At 43.0% G+C, this 19,038-nt stretch overlaps 1 long non-coding RNA gene across 1 annotated transcript; it reads left to right on the plus strand.

The window, feature by feature from the left end:
* The first annotated feature begins 185 nt into the window (after positions 1 to 185).
* Positions 186 to 18,166, plus strand: LOC115271826. The gene is made up of 4 exons (XR_003900106.1): positions 186 to 697; positions 2,657 to 2,803; positions 13,912 to 14,063; positions 16,913 to 18,166. It is a non-coding gene; the product is annotated as an uncharacterized LOC115271826 (long non-coding RNA).
* Positions 18,167 to 19,038: the final 872 nt, after the last annotated feature.

Consider the following 19,038-nt stretch of genomic DNA (forward strand, 5'->3'; position numbering starts at 1 on the left):
GGGGGGTCTCTCCCCGCAGCGCCCCCCAGCGGCTGCTGAAGGCCTGGCCGGAGCCGGCGGCGCTGGAGACCGGGCTGAAGGGAGCGCCGCGCGCCTGCGCACCACCGTCCGGGAGCTTTCTCGCGCTCCTAGTCCCTTCCCGGAGAGACCCGCGAGCCCTTTCTCACGCCGGAGCCCTCGGCGGAGCGCGCAGACCAGATCACACGATGGCAGGTGAAGGGATGCGGCGGCCGGAGCGCGAGCCGGCCTAGGTTCGGGGAGGGTCCGCGGTCCCCGCGACCCCGGCCGGGGCCGGTCCCGTCACGCTGCATCCCAGTGCCGAACACAGACTGACATCGCTGCGGGTCAGCGCGGTCGTGGAAGGCGCAGTGGAGGAGGCGGTGGGCGAGCAGTGACACGGCCAACTGAGGAAAGGAAGAGACCATTTCCTAACCTGAGCCGAAGTGCAAAAACAGACTTGGTCGAGACCCTCCGGCTGCTCGGTGTAAACGCGATGTCGTATTCTCATGCACATGCAAGGGAAGCCGGGGGAGAGGATCTTAAACCAGCCCGGACGCAAGGAGGCTTCACGGCTCACGCGTCTGAACTCTGGGGGACTGGCGATGGGACCAGCCCGATTCTCTAACATCCCTGAGTCGTGGCTGAAGAAGGTGGCTTGATTTTTGTTGACTCGTAATTTTACAGAGCCGATACCAGGGTAAGATTAGTGAGAGACACGTGCTTCACTTGCAGAATTTATGGGTTCGAAAAAAACCACCCCAACCTCAATAATCAAGATAAATATTTTAATGCAGTATTTAAAAAATCAATTTAATGCAAAATAACCCATCATGAGCAATATATCAAAATATCAAATGCATTTTTGCATTTGCACGATCCTGCCTCTCTCCCCCCACGTTAACCCCACCCCTAAAAACCTTATTTGCAAAATTAGGCACTTCGCAGCTGGCCTACTTTACCATTCTTTTTATTTTTGCCGAAAGTGTTCTTGATCTAGATCACTGAAGCTTTTTAGTCCCCCTTAAGTTTCACCCCCCCAGGAGAGTGCCACACTTACCTCATCCTACTTGGGTCCCTGGTAGGTAAGGAGTGTAGGACTTTTGAGAGCAAGTACTGATTAACAGAAAGTGTGGAATTAAATAGTGTTTTAAATGCCCAAATGAGCAGGAAGCCAGCAGGAAGCATGCCTTCCTCTTAATTTCCAACCTCTTAGACCCAGAGGAATATGGAATCCCCACTCAAGTTAACCATGACTTAAGTTAGCCTCTCATTGGTGTCTAAATTCTAGAATGCAGGGTGTAGATTGAAATTGACTCCACAGATTTTTGAGTAGTCATGTGCCTTTCTAGAGAGATTTTATTAGATGACCTCTAAAAAGCAGGGAGATAGTATCTCACACCCCACATCTTGCATCCTGCCACTTCCCCTTTGAGCCCTAGCTGAAGCAGTGTCAAAAGATGACATTTTCCCAGTTGGAAGGTGACCACATTAAGTCAAATCCAACCTTCCTCTTACTTTTTTTCCCCCATTTTCCGGAAAACAGTTGTTTCTCCACGGGCAGGGGAAGGCATGACTCTCCTTTGCTTTCTCCTTTTCCCAGAGTGATGTCCCCCAGGCTTTTTTCAGCTAGCACCCTCTGGCATCTGGAGTCAACAAAAAAATAACTCCAGTGTAGTTGATTTAATAAACAACTGTGTTGTTCGCATTTCTAAAAATCAAGCAGGTAATAGGAAAATAATTAACCTTGACAAAAATGTTATGTTAAAAAAATAATCATCTTGCCCAGCTACCATAGGATATACAAGGCAAGAATGATTTACTGTCATAGACGCTAAAGAAAATGTCCATAGTTTAAAAAAATACATATATACAATGGGGGAATGGAGTAGGAAATAAATATTGGGAGAAGGTTCACCAGGACTTACATAGTCATCACAGCACACACACACACAGGCCACTCTAAATATGTCTGTGTATAGTCAACATACACTCATATGAGAAGAAAAGGTATCGTAATGAAAGCAATAAATATACACGTTTTGTGTGTGTATATGTTAATGCTTTGCATTACAGTGACCTCTTCCCATTTAAAAATAAAAATAACTTCTTGTTGTCTTTTTAGCAATTCTTTGGCCATCGAAAAAGGTAAGAAATACCCTGAGCTGTTTGGGAAAGTAAAACGCAACCACTTAGATGTGAGTGGATTAATAGTATAAAACACCATAGAAAAACATGAAAAGCCTGTGCATGAATTCTGAGACCACAAACAAAAGTCCAAATCCTGCCGATGCCAGACAGAAAGGCCTCTTGGTAGAGGTGTGATTGAGCCAAGTGGTAAAATCTGGCCCTCAGTGAATAGACTCTTAATAGGTTTAGTGGGCAACAGGTGTTGAATTCAAAAAGGCTGTCTTGACGGAAACTTGAGAGCAGCTGGGATTACTTCAAGAACAGTTCCACCTGTGGGTTCCTGTACGTCTTAAAGGGGGATAAGGGAGCTCATGTGGACAGCAGGAGGCCCCCCTCCCCCTCATGGGGAAGCATAAGAAGCAAACAAAAATCTTCCTGGTGTGAAGTCTGTGATCTGATAAGGATGGGGGTGGGGCTGTCATTTGACCTTTCTTAGTACATTTCTTTTTCTCTTAATTCACATTTGCAGCTCATCCAGTTAGGAGGACCCAGGTGGCAGGGCCATGGCTGAAGGTGGCGTATGCAGCTCCCTGAAGCATGAACCAGGAAGGGGGTGCAACCTACATGGGGCAGACGTATTTTGTAAATTCCTCTGAAGTCCAGATCGAAGTGTTTGGTAAGTCATCTGCACTGTGTGCTTAGAGTGAATGCCTCAGGCCGGCTGAATGCAATGTAAGTAGAGGGTTTCAGCATCTTTGGCTTTTACATTCTCTCTCACACTCTCCCCAAAGGCTCTAGAGGAAGCTGTTATGGGTTGACTTGTGTCCCTCCAAAAAAATCTGTTGAAATCCTAACTCCTGGTATCTCAGAATGTGACCTTATTTGGGAACAGAGTGGTTGCAGACATAGTCGATTAAGATGAAGCCATATTGGAGTAGGAGTAGAGTAGCAATTTTTAAAAAATATTTATTTTTGAGAGAGAGAAAGAGAACACGAGCAGAGGAGGGGCAGAGAGAGAGGGAGACACAGAATCCAAAGCAGGTTCCAGGCTCTGAGCTGTCAGCATAGAGCTAGAACTCATGAACCGTGAGATCATGACCTGAGCTGAAACCAAGAGTTGGACACTTAACCAACTGAGCCCCCCAGGTGCCCCTGTCTAATCTATAATAGAAGACATTGAAACTAAAATGACAGGCAGATACCATTTTCCCCAATCATCTGAATAAAGATCAAAAACTTTTCCTGCACTGCCTTGAGGAGGGTGAGGTGTCAACATGGGTGATGTGGGTGAAGCGCCTGTTCTATCTATTAACAATTTAAATACATATACCCTTTGATCCTGTGATGTCACTTCCAGGATTTTAAAAAATAGACTATTTTTCAGAGCAGTTTTAGGTTCACAACAAAATTGAAAGGGAGGTACAGGAATTTCCCATCTGCCCTGTGCCTTGACACAGCACAGTCTCTTCCCCCCACTGTCCTCACCCCCCACCAGAGTACACTTGTTACACCTGATGGATGTGCACTGATACATTGTTATCACCCAGAGTCCACAGTTAACATTAGGGTTCACGCTTGGCACTGTACATTTGGACGGATGTATAATGACATGTATCCACCATTACAACATCATACAGAATCGTTTGCCTCCTCCGCTTTGCCTATCCATCCCTCCTTCCCCTTAGCCCCAGCGAACCACTGGTCTTTTTTACTGTCTCCATAGTTTTGCCTTTTTCCAGAATGTCCTATGTATGGTAGGTAGCCTTTCAGATTGGCTCCTTCATTTAGTAATGGCATCTAGGTGTCTTCCATGTCATCCCGTGGCTTGGTAGCTCATTTCTTTCCAGCCCTGAATAATATTCCCTTGTCTGTACTGACATTCATCTGTTTACCTACAGAAGGAAGTCATGGTTGCTTCCAAGATTTGGAAATTTATGAAGAAAGCTGCTATAAACATCCACATGCAGGCTTTTATATGAACAAAAGTTTTTACCTCTTCTTGGTAAACACAAGGAGAGAGATTGCTGGATTGTATGTTCAGTGTTGTAAGAAACTGCCGAACTGTCTTCCAAAGTGGCTGCATTGTTTCCCATCCCCGCCATCAGTGAATGGGAGCTTTCGTTGCTCCACATCCTTGCCAGAATTTGGTGTTGTCAGTGTTTGGGATATTAGCCATTCCAATGCGTGTGTCACTTCTAGGAATTTAAATTATATATATATTCTCACATGTATGGAATGATAAATTTATATGAAGATATTCGTTGTAGTATTGTTTATAATAGCAAAAGACTGGAAAAATAATTTAAAAAAGGGGGGGCACCTGGGTGGCTCAGTCGGTTAAGCTTCTGATTTTGGCTCAGGTCATGATCATCTAGCTCTTGGGTTTGAGCCCTGCGTCAGGCTCTGTGTTGACAGCTCAGAGCCTGGAGCCTGCTTAGGATTCTGTGTCTCCCTCTCTCTGCCTCTCCCCAACTTGTACTCCCTCTCTCTCTATCAAAAATAAATAAACATTAAAAATTTTTTTAAAAAGACTGGAAAGTACAGTCTAGCATCAGGGCATCAGTTAAATAAATTGGGGTACATCCAGGCAGTGGAAGACCATGCAGTCTTTAGAAAGGATGAGGCAACTCTATGTGTGCCAGTTTGGAACCATACCCTAAGAGGTACAATGAGAAAAGCAAGGTGCAGGGCTGCATGTATAGTGTGCTATATTTGTGTAAGGAATAAATCTATATATACTCACACACATATATTAACAGAGTATCTTTGCAAGGATACAGAAGGAGCAATGGTGTTCTCTAGGGAGAAGTAAATGGCCAGGGTATTAGGGTATGTGTCTTTTTGGATTTTCCATTTTTTATTTAAAAAAATGTGCAGGGGCACCTGGTTGGCTCAGTCAGATAAATGTCTGGCTTTTGGTCAGGTTATGATCTTATGGTCTGTAGGTTCAAACCCCGCATCAGACTCTGCTGACAGCCCAGAGCCTGGATCCTGCTTTGGATTCTGTGTCTCCCTCTCTCTCTCTGCTCCTCCCCCGCTCATGCTCTGTCTCTTTCTCAAAAATAAAATTTAAAAATGTAAAAATATGCTAAAATGATTAAGAAATTAAGAAAACAATAAAAGATAGTCTCCTATGTAGAAAAAAGAGGAAAAATTTAAAGATACCAAAGGATTACCTGAAAAAAATATGCTTGATAGGTTCTTTCAAAATTGTATTTATTTATTTACTTTGATTTTTCTTATTTTTACAAGCTCTTGTGTTGAGGACTATTTATTTTTATTTTTTATTTTTACAAATACTTGTGTCATGCGCGTCTTTCAAAATTTTAAAGAATAAATGATTCCCATGGTATATAAACTATTCTGAAGCATAAAAATACAAGATAGACTTCTTAATCTATTTTATGAAATGCATTAGCCTTAATATTTAAATCTAGCAAGGATCACCACCAAAAGCAAAACACAGGAGAATATCAACACAGTAAGTCCTTGATAAAACCACAGCAAATCATATCCAACAGAATAGTAAAAGACTTAGAAAAGCACATTATTACAAAACTAACATAATCAGAATAGAACTGTCACCTTGCACAGTTCGTGCCCTGAGAAAAAGCATCTTGATCAAGCCATCAGCTGACACACTTACTAGTGAACCAATAGAGACAATCTTATTGAAGCCAGAAATAAGGCAAAGATGCCAGTTATCACTGCAATTGTTAAACGTGGTGCTAGAGGTCCTAGCCAGCGGAAGAGACAAAAATAAGTGAGCTATAGTTATGGAGAAGAAAAGGTGAAATTATTGTTATGGGCAAATTATATTCATGTTTACCTAAAAAACCCAAAGAGAGTCCAGTGAAAATATAATGAATAAGAGAGTTCTACAAGATAGTTGAACCCAAAATTGGCAAAAAAATAAATAAATAAGTTTTCTTGAACCCGAGTATGAAGGTAGAGAATTCACAGCCAAAAAATGGCATTCATAATTGCAATAAAAAGGTAAAACACCTAGCAATCAAATTAAAAGGAATGTACAAGACAAATGTGAAGACAACAATAAAGCTGTCCTTAGGCGGGAAGAAGATTCAAATAAAATGAAGAAATACAGTATTTTCCTGGATACGTAGGCTGAGCCCCACTCGATATACACCAGGTTCTATGTTAAGCAACTTACACATGTAATCGCATTGCATTTTTAGGAGGTGGTTGTTTTCTTAATTTTACTTATTTAGTTTAAAGGAAGGGGGTTGAGAGAGAGCGAGAGAGAATCCCAAGCAGGCTCTGTGCTGTCAATGCAGAGCCTGACACAGGGCTCGATCTCATGATCCATGAGATCTGGACCTGAGCTGAAATCAGGAGTCAGATGCTTAACCAACTGAGCCCCCCAGGCATCCCTTGTTTTGTTTTTAAACCAATGAAGAAGCGGTGGCCCACAGAGGTGGGGCAATGTGCCTCAAATCACCCAAATAGTAGGTGAGCAGGATCTAAGATCTGGCAGTCAGTTTCCAAAGACAAGTTGGCTTTCTCACATTCATTTATAGATCTAACATAATCCAACTACACCCATGGAAAAAAATTTTAACTTGCTGTAGTGAATCTAGGAGATAAGAAAATAAAGAAGCCAAGGAAAACATCTGTAATTGTAGACAACTAAATATGAAGCGTCTCATACCTGCTCCCCAAAACTCTATGGAGTAACAAGAAGAACAAATAAAGACACACAAATCTCCTACCTATAATGTAATTACAAACCTCATATTGCCAGTGCATAGAAAAAGAAGCACCAGTTTCTACCAGAGCTATCTGTCCAAATGTGTCACAGGCTTTGAACATAACTGGGGCAGGAGAACTCCCAAAAAACTATGAAAACAAGAGAAGAGGGAGATGGAGGGTCTAAGACTGACCTAAAGTCACGAGAGAGAAAAATTTAAAGATGAAAATATGGGGAGGCGGGGAAAGAAGAGTTCTAGTATATCAAAACACTGACCAAAAGGAAAGAACTAAAAAATGAGCCAGATTCGGGGGTGCCTGGTTGGCTCAGTCAGTTAAGTGTCCGACTGCAGTTCAGGTCATTATCTCACAGTTCATGGGTTCAAGCCCTGTGCTGACAGCAGAGAGCCCACTTTGGATTCTCTCTCTCCCTCTCTCTTTGCCCCTCCACTGCTGGCGCTGTCTCAAAAATAAATATTATGTATTTATTTTTAGGTATTTTTTAATGTTTGTTTATTTTTGAGAGAGAGAATACCAGATGGGGAGGGACAGAGAGAGAGAGACAGAGAGAGGGAGGGAGGGAGGGAGGGAGGGAGGCACAGAATCTGAAGCAGGCTACAGGCTCTGAGCTGTCAGCACAGAGCCTGATGTGGGGCTCATATTCATGAACCCCAAGATCATGACCTGAGCTGAAGTCAGATGCTTAACCAACTGAGCCACCAAGGTGGCTCGCAAAAATAAATATTAAAAAAAAATTTTATATAGGGGGTACCTGGCTGACTTGGTTAAGTGTCCAATACTTGGTTTTGGCTCAGGTCATGATCTATTGGTTTGTGCGTTCGAGCCCCACATCAAGTTCCCCACTGACAGCACAGAGGTGCTTGGGATTCTCTTTCTTCCTCTCTCTGCCCCTCCCCTGCTCATCCTTTCTCTCTCTCAAAATAAATAAAACTTAAAAAAGTATTTTTAATTAAAAAAATAGAATTGAAGACTAAATGGGTAAGTACCCAAGGAAAAGTGTTTCAAATAAAAAACATAATGAGCAGCAATCAAAATAAAAGGGAATAAATAGCTGAGATAGAAGATAGGTGAAGAAGGTCCAAGATTCTTATAATGGAGAAGCAAATCAAAACAGTAGACCAGAACTAACATTAAAACCTATAAACTAAGAAAACATTACAAAAATAAAAATAATCTGAATCTAATATTTAAAAAGCCCACAGCTACTTGAGAAAATGGAAACTGAACGATCAATTCTCAGATATATCCTAGCAAAATGGTTAAACATTAAGGATAAAAAAAAATTTCAAGGCTTCCAGGCAAAAGGATCAAATGACTTGTAAGGGCAAGGGAACTACCATTCAGCCTGCAGACTTTTCAAAAGTACCATGCAAAGTAAGGCAGCTTTGGAGCAGTGTTTTTTAAAAAAGGAAAGAAAAGAAACTCAAGGACAGAAAGCATGAAGCGGGTAAGCCAAGCTATGTTCGTTTTCTAGGGCTATCATGATGAAATACTGGGAATTTGGTGGCTTACAACAAATGGACATTTATCCTTTCAGAGTTCCGGTGGCCAGAAATCTGAACTCAAGGTGATAGCAGCATTGGTTTTTCTGGTGGCTCTGATGGATAGTCTGTTCCATACCTGTCCCCTAACTGCTGGTGGCTGCTGGCAAATCTGGCATCCCTTGCCTTGGGGGGTGTGTAACTTCAATCTATCTTTTTCTTCACATGGCATTCCTCTCTGTGCCTCTGTGTTTTAAATGTCACCTTCCTTCCTCTATAGGGCACCAGTCACTAGACTTAGGGTCTATCCCAAACCCAGGATAGTCTCTTCCAAAGATCCTTAAATCTGCCAAGACCCCCTTTACAAATAAGTGGATACTCATAGGCAGCTGGGGTTAGGAATTGAGCATCTGTTTTTGTGGGATACTCTTCAACTCACTACAGTGTCCTTCAAGTATCAAGACTATAGAAAAATTCTTTTGAGGGGCGCCTGGGTGGCTGGGTCGATTGAGCGTCTGGCTTCAGCTCAGGTCATGATCTCACGGTTCATGGGTTCAAGCCCCGCATTGAGTTCTGTGCTAACAGCTCAGAGCATGGAGCCTTCTTCAGATTCTGTGTCTCCCTCTCTCTGACCCTCCCCTGCTCACGCTGTCTCTCTCTGTCTCTCAAAAATAAATTTAAAAACATTAAAAAAATTAAAAAAGAAAGAAAAATTGTTTTGAGCATGAAAAAAGCTTGGGAAATATGGAACTTATGAGTCTTTCTTGAGGAGTCTATGAGAGGGTGACCCTCAACTAAGAGTTGATTGAGAAATTGTTAGCAAATGAGCTAATGATGAGCATGTAATAATAATTAAATTTAAGACCAAAGCAAAGTTGGGAATAAGAGTAAAATAGTAATAAATAAATGTGATCTGTTCTGAGTAAAAATTTAAGCAACTAAAATAGGAGGGGAAGGAAGAGAGAAAGAAAAAGCAAAACAAATTCATTGTCTAGACAACAGATGGGAACAGTGGATATGAATACAAATGGACAAATCAGAAAGTACAAGGGGACTAGCATCAGAAAAGAGAATTCCATGGATGGAACTAGAGAGTATAAATAATGCTAAGTGAAAGTAGTCAGAGAAAGACAAATATCATATGACTTCACTCACATGTGGAATTTAAAATTCAAAACAAAGGAACATAAATGAAGGGAAGCAAAAATCCTGTAAGAACAGGGAGGATACAAAACATAAGAGACTTAAATACAGAGAACAAACGGAGGGGCTTGGGGTGGGGGGATGGGCTAGTTGGACAAGGGGCCTTGAGGAGGACACTTGTTGGGATGAGCACTGGGTGGTATATGTAGGGGATGAATCACTGGATTCTCCTCCTGGAATCATCATTGCACTATACGCCAACTAACTTGGGTGTAAATTTAAAAGTAATAACAATAAAATAAAAATAATTTTAAAAAAGGAGAGAATTCCAAAAGTAAGCTTTAGTACAAAATTACAAAATTCCTAAATATCAAAAGAAAATTTAAGGGCGCCTGGGTGGCTCAGTTAAGAACCTGACTCTTGATTTCCACTCAGGTCATGATCTCATGTTTCATGAGATCAAGCCCTGTATCTGGCTCTGCATTCACAGCTTGGAGCCTGCTTCGGTGTCTCTGTCTCCCTCTCTCTCTGACTCTCCCCTGCTCACTCACTCTCCCAAAATAAATAAATAAACATGAAAAATTTTTAAAGAAAAACAGAAAAATTTAAAACATTGAAGAAAACACATGTAGAGAAAGAAACATATGAACTTATTATACATAAAGTAATTTTAACACAAAATGAATAGATAAGGTTGATCTATGAAATAGAAGTTTTCCACTGTGTCTAATAAAACAAGATCAACTGTATTCTATATATAAAGGAAAGGTGAAAAAAAAGGACAGAAAAATGGAAACAAACAAAACAGCAAAGTAGAATTCAAGCCAAAAAAATGCACTAACTGTGAAGAAGGACACATTTTATTGTATTTTAATTTTTTAAAATTTGTTTACTTATTTAGAGAGAGTGTGTGCACAAGTAGGGAAGGAGCAGAGAAAGAGGGAGAGAAAGAATCCCTCCCAAGTAGGCTGCGTGCTGCCCGCCCAGAGCCTGAGTGTAGGGCTCAAACTCATGAACCATGAGATCGTGACTTGACCTGCAATCAAGAGTCAAACACTTAAACAACTGAGCCACCTGCCTCCCCGCCCCCAACGTCTTTTCTTAAAGAGAAATTACTAGGGGCATTTCTGTTAAGATGAGGTACCAGAAAGGATGCCCATCATCTACATTATTATTTCACATTGTACTAGAGGTTTTAGTCAATGCAAACTCTGAAAAGAAGTCAGAGACAGGAGAATGTCGAAGCCGCTCAAACTGCCCGCAGTTTGAAGAACTGACGACACCGGGATTCGTTGCAGAGACTTTTATTGGTTCTTTTCTTCCTTCTTCTTCCCCTTGCGCAAAGCACCCTCCCTTATATATGTACCGTACAGGCTACGCGGCCGCTCATGATTGGCTGACAGCAACAGGGCTAACCAATTTCATGGCTTTGCATTGGTCGTACACTTATCGCGGTATCTGGCTGGGAGGTGGGTACACCAGAGGCAGGCGGGCCATACTTTGTCATGAGCTTGGGCGGATTGCCAAGGCACCATCTTGCCTCTGCCTCCCACAGGAGAATTGCTAATTGAAGTAAAATGCTCTCTCTTGCAAATGATATGATAGTATCCCTAGAAAGGCTCAGAGAATCAATGATAAAACTGAAAGAAACAACACAGTTTCATTATGATAGCAAATTGCAACAATTATATAACATAGAAAATAGATCTAGGAATAAACAAAAATATATGTTCAAAGTTTATATGAGGATACTTTAAAACACTTCTGAAAGATTAAAAAATAGGTTTTAAGCAAATGGAAATATATCCAGTGTTCTTAGGTAAAACAGTATCATAAATTCTCAGTAGGTTAATTTCTAAATTTAACACAATCTCAATAAAAATACCAAAAATCTTTTCTATAGAGCTAAACTGAAGTTCCTATGGAAAAATAAACACTGGATATATTTCCATTTGCTTAAAATCTATTGGCCCTGTTTTTCTAGTTGTGTGTTTATTTTTCCATAGGAACTTCAGTTTAGCTCTATAGAAAAGATTTTTGGTATTTTTATTGAGATTGTGTTAAATTTAGAAATTAACCTACTGAGAATTTATGATACCCTAGAAAAACAGGGCCAAAAAATATGAATAAGTATGGACCTTACTAATAAAGTGCTAATTTAAAACCATGAGATACCAATCTCTCTATTAAATTAACCAGTTCTGTTAACCAATATATTAAATGGATTGATATATTTTAAAATATGGTGGCCAATATTGTGGAGAATGTAAGGAACCTGTTAGTGGTATTCTTAATTGTGCAAACTCTTTGGAGGACTCTTTGGCAACATGTTAAAAAAGAGAAAGAAAAATACACTTCCCTTTAGTGTTTGACTCCTAGGAAGTTAGCAGAAAGAACATGTTAGGAATGGGCAGCAAACTAAATGGCCCTTGGTTAAAGACTTGTAAAATGAGTTAGGGCACACCCCTAACACTAAGGCCATGAAAAGTCATGCAGAAGAATATTTAATGACAAGAGAAAATTTTCAGGACATTGTTGAATGAAAAAGGAAGATGACATTCGTAACATTGGAAGTATGGCTCTGTGCCCACAGCTCAGAACCTGGAGGCTGCTTCAGATTCTGTGTCTCCTTCTCTCTCTGCCCCTCCCCCATTCATGCTCTGTCTCTCTCAATAATAAATGTAAGAAAAAATTTAAAAAAAATACAAAATAAAATGGGATGATTAGAGGATGGCAGGAGAATGTGAATTGAAGAGCTGTTTCACTCGTTAGACTTTGTTTGGATTGCCTCAAATGTCCCTTTGGCTTAATCAATAAGGATCATCAGGCCTATTTACAAACCATGCACTTACATATTTGTTCTAAGTGACTGTCTTGGCAGCAAATTTCCAAAGCGGATTCCTTGTTATATATTTCCAAGGGATGTCAATGGGCTTAAATGAGATTAGGAAAAAAAAAAAAAAAAAAAAAACCCAACGAAAAACCAGCCATGTTCCTGCAGCTAAGTAAGTTTTGGAAACTGTTAAAATACAGATAGTTACAATAAGTTACAAAGCATGACTGCCTCTTACCAATATAAAATCAAAATGTGTCAAAGATCTGTGAACTCTGTTGTTAATGAGGGCATAGCAGGATGATAAAACTAGTTCTGGAAGCACTGAAGAACAAGAGGGCACATGTTAATCAGAAAAAGGTTTTTTTAAAAAAAACAAAAACGTAGACTAAGGTTACTATGTTAGATGCAAACATGGTTAATTTCCCACGGGGCAATAAATGATGCTTTTGGAGGTTCTCTTCACTCTGACCGGACACATGTTATTTGCTATACTATCAATTGTCTTCAAGTTAACCTCCTTCAGAGTTGCAAAGGCTTTTCTAGCAAGTTTGCTACAAAGTTGCATGGGATGCTGAAATAATACCCAGCAATCCCTTTTGCCTGTTTCCAAATGTTAGGTCATTTTTCTTAATGAGCAAGTTAAACTAAAGCTAAACAGGTTTCTTTCCCACTGGATGTCTTCAGTTAATATGCTAATGTGCATGTAACTGGTATGTCAGACAAGCAGTATTTTAACATGCCAAAAATTCTATCCCCTATCCATCCATCCATCCATCTCTCCATCTAATTGAAGGAGAGTTGACACACAATGCCACATTAGTCCCAGGTGTATAACACAGTGAGTGATTCGACAAGTCTACATGTTCTGCTGTGCTCACCACAGGTGTAGACACCATCTGTCACCATACAATGCTGTTAAGATACTATTGACTGTGTTCTCTAGGCCGTAACTTTTATCCCTGTGACTCACACATTCCTTAACTGGAAGCCTGCGCTTTCCACTCTCCTCCACTCATTTGTGCCCACCCCATTCCCTCTGGCAACCATCAGTTTGTTCTCTGTATCTATGAGTCTATTTCAATTTTGTAATAGTCTCCCACAACACTTAGAAAGTTTTCTGAGCAGAGATAAACTTCCCTTGTTCCTGGAAGAAAAATCAGGACTTTTCTTAGGTGACAGTTCTAATTTGGCACCAAATCTCCTTCCTTGTAACCTCTGGGGTTATCTTCTATCTGACAGAAATCTATGAAGTAAAACGCTTCGAAGATTCTGGGCTGTAAGGAAATAATAAACAATGAAATCAGACAATGGACTCCTCCAGATGACTAACTTAATCCTCTGTGTAAACTGAACTGACATGCCACCTACCTTTTTACCTTTTGTGTCACTTGGGGCCTCTGAGAAGCAGACACTGAGTGCAAGTGGGTTATCAGGAGGTGCGTGGGTTGAACTGTGTCCCTCACCCCCAAAGAGCACAGAGGAGGAGTCGGGGGAAGCCCAAAGTTCCCCTCTAGGTCAAGGAGATGATGATAAGGAAGGAGGCCACTCTCACTTCTGCCCTTTGGTTCTTTGACCCTTGCATTCTTCCTATTGCAGGTACCACAGCACAGAGGCCTCAGATTCAGTGCGTATGACCTGGAAGATAGCATCTCACCCTTGTCTCCATACTGGCTCGGCTGTGCCAAGGCAGGCCTTCTGGTGGTCTCCTGTGCCTGCTCTGGGACGGGCTTGGTGATGTGGGCCTCCTGGTAGGTTGCTCCATGGACCAGACACTTCCTCCGCCCTGGCAGTGCTGCTTGGCCGAGGCTCTGTGGGCAGAAAAGGCTATCCTGGATAGAATAAGTGTGTACTCCTGGGAGGGCAGACTGCAGACCCTTCCAGGACAGGAAAGGTCCAATGTTATAAACCTCCCACTGAGCAGGTGGCTGGTTGCCTCAAAAATAGTGCCGTATTGGGGCATCAGAGATGGTGCCAACCAATGGTAGGCTGGACCTTAAGGAGCAACAGTAGCTAGAACAGCCTTGGTAAGTGACAATCTATGAAGCTGGGCCCACGTCAGGCCTCCACCTCTGGCGCCATGCCACTCTGTTCTGGGGGAGCTGGTGACACAGCCTGGCTCATGTCAGCAGGACGAGTCATTCTGTTTATGTAGTTGACTGGCCCTTCTGAGGTGGCTGCTTTCACTGAGCACAGCACGTACTTCAGAGATCTTCTTGGCTTGCGCCCACTGCGTCATGTCCGTCCACGTTTCCCCCACCTGAGACCTCCTGGTCGTGGACTTCCAGGTTCCTGCCTCAGTCAGCTGGGCCACCCACCACCACCTCTGAGTCCATATGAATTTTCATCTTGTGCTGTTCTTCCTTCCACACCACACGTAAGCAGGTCCACTGCTCAGTGTTCTGCCAAGAGGGTGTGGCCACCATTTTTGGCTGGAACTTACTCATGAGACCACCATCATAAATCAAGTTTGGGTATTTTCTTCTGTGTCACCTGACCACTGGCGCCCCCTACCCCAGTGGCTATTCACGTAAGTTGAGGAAAGGGGCACCGGTGCAGCCATGGGGAGTGGTAGGAGTCTGGCTACTTGCTCATGTGGTTTACTTATCCCCTCTTGTCCTGCTTGGGCTCTGTCTGGAGGTACCATTTCCATCTTCTGATGGATTGTCTCCGGGCTCACCTGATCCTATGACTTAATGAGTCTGACAGAAGCCCGGTTATAATAGGCAGTTCTGAATGCACGGCCACTTGATGTCCATGGCCAAACATCTGTTCTCTTCTAGAGCCTTGGAGCATATCAGAAGCTATTTTTTAAATGTTTTATTTATTTTTAGAGAGAGTGCAAGCGAGCATGTGTGTGTGCATGTGTGCAGGGGGCGGGCAGAGAGAGGGAGGAGAGAGAGAAGCCAAAGCAGGCTCCACACTGTCAACGCAGAGCCTGACGTTGGGCTGGAACTCACGAACCATATTGTGACCTGAGCCAACACCAAGAGTCAGACGCCTAACTGACTGAGCCACCCAGGTGCCCGAAGAGCCATTTTTAAAGTAGCAGATAGGACAGACTTGTTCAGACCCTGAGCCTGTGTTGTGACTCTCCCTCTGGAACTTGCCCCCCATCCCTCGCTGTGTCTTCTCTACCACGGATACCTCCAGTAGCTTTAGGCCTGTTGGATGATATGCCTTAAACAGGGCTGCTTTGTCGCTGCCTGGGTGTGCTGAAGGGCTCCTTCCCACTCCGAGCCCCATTCAAGGGGGAAACCTTTTGTGCCACATGGTATGGGGGCTGGAGGGGTCATTCTGGGGGTGGAAAGTGTCACCTCCAGAATCTACAGAGGTTTCTTTCTTTGTAGTGAGGGATGACAGGTGTAGCACTTGGCTTTGACTTGGCAGGAGTAACCCAGCATGCCTTGGACTATCACATCCCTACATCCCAGGCTGATGAGGTGAGCCTCATAGTCCCTGTACAGCTCTACCTCTTGGCATCTGGAGCCCTGCATCTTATCGAGCGTCCAGCACACTAGCGAGGTCTTGCTTACACAGTGGGTCAGCACGATGTCGGCGCTGTACCCAGTAAATACCGAGAAAGGCCGGCTACCTTCCCATGTGTTGGGTCAGGCACATAAAGTGCTAGAAAAACATGACATAGACCTCCAACATAAAAATACATGGTCTTAAGCAATAAAAGAATGATTGAGGAAGATATTTTGCCAATTTTCTGGCATTGTTTGAGACCAAATCTTCAGATTGCAGTAATATATGACACAGCAAAAATAGACAAGTTTTAGACAAAGTGTTGAAGTCTGCTATAAAACTGGATTCTTAGGCTTTTTTTTATAGTTAAAAAATTATTTTTTAAGTAGGCTTCATGCCCAGTATGGAGCTCAATGTGGGGCTTGAACTCACAACTGTGAGATCAAGACCTGAGCTGAGATCAAGAGTTGGATGCTTAACTAAACCACCCTGGATTTTGAACATTGTTTTAATAAAAAAATTTTTTTTAATGTTTATTTATTTTTGATAGAGACAGAGCATGAGCAGGAGAGGGGAAGAGAGAGAGGGTGACACAGAATCAGAGGCAGGCTCTGTGCTGACAGCTCAGAGCCCAACACGGGGCTTGAATCCACGAACCAGGAGATTATAACCTGAGCCAAAGTTGAACAGTTAACCTACTGAGCCACCCAGGCACCCCTCGAGCACTGTTTTAATAAATTGAACTTAAAAGGGAAGAAATTTGCTTTTTCCTTAATAGGCTAGATCTAGGACATTAATGCTCGTACGAATTTTCTGACACATTGGACACACCTACCAAGAACAACACATCACCAGGCAGCCTCAGCGCACATTGTTAGTATTCAACTTAGAGGCAAACATTTCCTGCAACTGACTACTTACTAACAAGAAGTCTGGCCTCTCTGTTACCTGGAAAACAGAGGTACCGTTTGAATAAACCTGGAAGTGTGAAATCTTCACCTTGTGCCCTGACAACTTCTAGAAGTGAGTCCTGCCTACGACTGTTGAGAGGGCTTAGCTGAAGGAGGGCTAAGTGGAATGAAATATCTTATACGAGCCACACTTGACACTGTCTTCTTTGAACTTGCAGAACGTCGCATCAGTGGGCGGACGCCTCGCTGCGGCACCCCACCTGACCTGGTAGAACTGTGGGTGTTGTTATTTGCTGATAGGCTAGGTCCATGGCATCACTGTTCTGAGGGACTACTTGAGCGGCTGTGCACCCTTACAAGGAGCAGGTGGACCTTAAGGAGCAATGCTGATACTCAGCCTACAAGCAAACGTTTCAGATCAATGATGTCCGAGCAGGCTCCGTGAATAAGGCCTCCCTGTTAACTGAAAACCGAAGTAGCAGTTGAACACCAATCTGTCTGGTTTCCCACGGAGTCTCTGGCATCTGGCACAATGCCTGGCACATGGCTTCTATTCTGTAAGTGATAGCTGTGATCATTAGCCTTCATTATTCTCCTATTATTCTTCTATCTGCTTCCTTCTTCCCCCTCCCCCCTGCCAATGTCCTGGAGACCAAAAAAAGAACATCACCCCCAAAGAGTCTCAGTCCGGCTGCTACGCTGGGGGTCCTACAGAAAAGAAACACCTGGCAGAGAGAGGGAGAAGAGAATTTACTTCCTCCCCCTCAAGGGATTCACTTTGAATGTCCTTCAAATCGTTCACGGAGAAGGTCAGAGGATGGGGGAGCGAGGGAAGATGTATGGGACCTTCAGAACCAATGTACTGACCACCGGCTGTAAGAACTAGGTCATTGGAACAAAAAGCCCTGAGAGAAAAGTCCAAAAATAGAAGAGGGGAGATGAACTCATGGCCTGCCTTGGATTCATGTAAGTACTGCTTGGAGCCCGGCAGAGGGGAAGAGCGGCATGATGGGAAGCTGCTGCTGCACCTGATGGGGGACTCCCAGGCGGTGCCCCATTGTGACGCTTCTGGACAGCAGTGCACAGACAGAAGGCCATGTCAGGATTCCCCGCTGCGGTCAGCAGGCCCTCTGTGCGCTCAGCCTGGGGCTGGAAGGAGGCCCCGGCAGGAAGCCCGAGCGGCTCCGTCCTCACTGTTCAGGACTCGCAGAGCACTGCACTGTGGCAGGGCTTGCAGGGAGCGGGGCTCAGCGCCCAGGCCAGATCCTGGCCCTGCGCTGTGCATGGGTGAGGGGGTCTGGTCACGCAGTCTCAAGTTAGATGCTAAGTGATGGTCATATTTTGGGAACTCTTAGCAAGTCTAGAAAAGGCATTGAGGCTTGAAACAACATGGGTGGGGCACCTGAGCAGCTCAGTTAAGCGTCTGACTTTGGCTCAGGTCATGATCTCACAGTTTGTGGGTTTGAGCCCCACATCGGGCTCTGTGCTGACAGCTCAGAGCCTGGAGCCTGCTTCAGATTCTGTGTCTCCCTCTCTTTCTCTACCTCTCACACACTCATGCTCTAACTCAGAAATAAACATTAAAAAAAAAAAAAAGAGGGGTGCCTGGGTGGCTCAGTCGGTTTAGCCTCCAACTTCAGCTCAGGTCATGATCTCATGGTTCATGGGTTCAGTCCCCACATCAAGCTCTGTGCTGACAGCTCAGAACCTGGAGCCTGCTTTGGATTCTGTGTCTTCCCCCTCTCTGCCCTTCCCCTGTTCATGCTCTGTCTCTCTCAAAAATAAATAAATGTAAAAAAAAAAATTAAAAAAAAAAGTTTATCATTAAAGAGAAATGTTTCTAATTATGGAAATACTGTCTTCTGTCCTTTAAGAGGTGGGTTTGTCAACTTCTCTGTTTTATAGAACTAGCCGTTAACAAAGTCGATGATTATGAGGCAGATGAAATGTGCAGCACAGCATAGCGCGTTTCTGGGCACTGAACTACAGCTTGATGTCACTGCAGATCACTTTACTTTATTCTTCTGAAGTCAAGTAGTAATTGCTCTGGTTATACTTACCTGTGTTGTTCTCAGAGGCCAAAGGAGTTTGCCAACATAAATTCAGTGAGCCACTCAACAGCTCTGGGTTAATTTAGGTCGGAGCTTCGTTTTATAGATAGAGGCAAACTTAGAAACATTGATAAACCTCGTGATATTAGCTTAGCCAAGAAATACATTTCAAATCAATTTTAAAGACACTTTTAGGAGGCATCAATCTTGTTTTTTTTTTTTTTAATAGCAAAAGAAACCGAACAATTCAAAATACAAGACATGAAGCATTGAGTTGATCTTTGTGGCTCTGC

This window comes from Suricata suricatta, chromosome 2 (genome assembly GCF_006229205.1).
Source record: "Suricata suricatta isolate VVHF042 chromosome 2, meerkat_22Aug2017_6uvM2_HiC, whole genome shotgun sequence".
Taxonomy (NCBI): Eukaryota; Metazoa; Chordata; class Mammalia; order Carnivora; family Herpestidae; genus Suricata; species Suricata suricatta.